Genomic DNA, 2,992 nt, shown 5'->3' with positions numbered 1-2,992 from the left:
CGCCGGAAATCCGCCGGAAATACCTTTTTCCGGCGGATTTCCGGCGGATTTGGCCGCCGGAAAAAGTGGGTTTTTTGGTAGTGTTTCATGATTTTAGGGATGATAATTATATCGTTTGTTTTCTAGTTTCTCAATGAACAAGTTTATAAAGGGAAAAATATAGAGATTTAATTTGAACAAGTTCAAAAGTGAAACCAGCGAACAAATTTCACTTATGATCAGTGTACACTTATGATAAGTGTCCACCTATGAACAAGACACTGATCAACATCATGAACATTGTTTTATAGTGTGAATGTGTTTATGATCAGTTGTGAACGCATGCACACTAATTTTTTACGTCTTATTTCACTTATGAACAATATTCACTCACTAACATAATTCACTTATGAACAAATTTCAATAATGAACATAGTTTCACTTATGAACGTATTCAAGTTGAATCTCCATCTTTATTCCTTCGTAAAATTGTTCATTGAAAAACTTGAGAAACTTGAAAGAGGTGATATGATTATCATCCCTAAAAGCATGCAATTCTTTTTTATAGCATTTCATTAATTATAAACTAACTAAAAACCTCTCTAATCTTTACTGAAATTACCCTTGTTCATTGTTGTTCACGCACATCAGTTTCAATCTTATTACAAAATTACCACTTATCAATTTCATCCGTAAATTAGACAAATTAACGGGTAAGACCGGTTCACAAAGTTAACATCAATCATTGGCTTAACAATTGAAGAAACCCCTATATATAAGGCCGGTTCAAACGAGAAAACGGTCAATTTAGAAGAAGACGAGGGACAAACTAAACCACATAATCCATTAAAATTTACTTTAAATAAAAAATGGAAATTGATTTTAAAAATTAGAATAATTACCATTTTGAATTTGGTCAAATGTTCTATTACGGGTATAATTGAAACAAAAACATTATTTCAATCTTTTAAAAATCTTATTATATCTTTTAGATTCATTTATTTATTTTTAATTTTAAGTAATTCATAATTTTATCACGTTTTATAAATTGTTTTTCACTATTTTGTATATAAGCTTCTGTTAAAGAAATTCCCCAATTTTCATCAAATATCAGATGTAATAACCACAATTAATCCATTATTTCTTTCTATATTTCTTGGATCTATGTTTTGAATCACATGTGATTTGTAACATATGATCTGTTACTTATCACATATGATCCACTATGTGTTTTTTTATACATATCACATGTGATCAAATATAAACATATGAATCAGATACCAATAATCATATGTGATCAGATTAAAATCATATGTGATCATATCAATGTCATCATAATGGTCTTCAACATGTATATCGTAAGATAGGTTTCCTTCTTCATCAGAATCGATAAATGGATCCATTACAGATTCCAAATGAAGAACATGGTTAGGAAACGTGATCTTGACATGAGTCTATAAAAGAGAAAAACATCAATACTGGAAATATGAATCATTCCCCTTGAACGTGAAAAATATCACCAAAACAATATTGTGTGATAAGAATATTGTAATTCAAAAAATAGTTGGAAATTAAGTCAAATCCCAATTTAATTAGGTTTTTCTCACATTTACAAAATAAGCATGAGATAAATGTCTTATATACCCTTTTTAATTTAATTTTAGGATATTTTATTTAATTGTTAGGACATTTTGTTGTTGTATTAAAGTTGAAGGGCTTATTGTGTAAATATCCTAAGGGGTATGTATATAAAGCTTGTGTCTAGTTAGCTTTTATTAAGAACTTCATTTTGAAAGAACAGTTTGTAATCTATGATGACGTATTCTCTCAATCAATAAGATTTTAAGTTCTACCATTCTTGATCTTGATTCCATTGTTTATATACTTGTTTTTCTGGGAATTACAAATGGTATCAAAAAAAGATCAATTGACTTGGATTGATTTCATCAAGTTCTTGAAGTAGAAGTCGAGTGTGAAGATAAATTTCTATGATTTTGAGTGCTTTTGATCAAATTTCCTGTTTCTTTCTACTCAATTTTGATAAGGAAACATTTCTGAGTAGTTTAATTCTGATCACAAATTGTTGAGTTCTGTGAAGTTTTTGGTTCAAACTGGTTTTAGGCTGTTTGATTAACAATCTTTGATTTAGGCTATTCTTGATAAAATCTCAAGTTTTAAAGTGTTTCTAATCAAGTTTCGAACATTATATCAAAAATTCATTGCATTTGGATAAGCTTTTGATCAGAAAATCATGGATTTGTGTTGAATACTCAAGATCTTCAAAGTTATCGCACAGTGAATATTTAGAGTCATCGCACGTGTTGTGTGCAAGAATTTCAAGTTATCACATGACAAAGTCTTGTACAGTGAGTTGTGTCACAAGCCTTGGCCGATAACTTAGGTTTCATCACACAAGCTTTGACTTACAAACTGTGGTTATCGCACAAGTTTTGACCTACAAAGGGTGTTCATCGCGTAGTATTGTGCGACAAATTTTGGTTCCTCGACCAAGTGTGCGATATTTTTCAAGAATTTGTTGTTTTGTGTGACAAAATAGTCTGATTGACTTTGTTTGGCTTCTGTTGTTTGTGTGTTTTGTTGAACTAGTTCAAATTATTGTCTACGATCATTCAAGTTTTTGTGACAATGTCGTCAAGAGAAGCAATGGTTATTGGGTCAGATGTTAAACTTCTTGTGTTGTTTAGAAGTGATTACACAAAGAGGATAGGTTTGTGAATTTCTTTGAAAAACAAGATCTCTCTAAAGAAATTAAGGAATCATTGAGGGAAGGTCCTAAATTGTTCTATTTAGAAACACCAGCTAGGCCCAACAATGACCCATTAGTTGCTACTAGGATAGCTGTGAAGGATAAATAAAAAATTTTCTGAAACAGAAAATAAAAGAGCTAAAGGAGATCAGTTAGCAAAGTCATTTCTTCTTCAAGGTATGGATAATGAAATATACATCTATATTGATAGCTATAAAGATACGATTAAGGGTATGTGGGATCAGA

Source organism: Cynara cardunculus (assembly GCF_001531365.2).
Source record: "Cynara cardunculus var. scolymus isolate 2C chromosome LG 3, CcrdV1, whole genome shotgun sequence".
Taxonomy (NCBI): domain Eukaryota; kingdom Viridiplantae; phylum Streptophyta; class Magnoliopsida; order Asterales; family Asteraceae; genus Cynara; species Cynara cardunculus.
The sequence above is the reverse complement of the archived record's forward strand: the minus strand, read 5'-3'. Positions refer to the sequence as shown.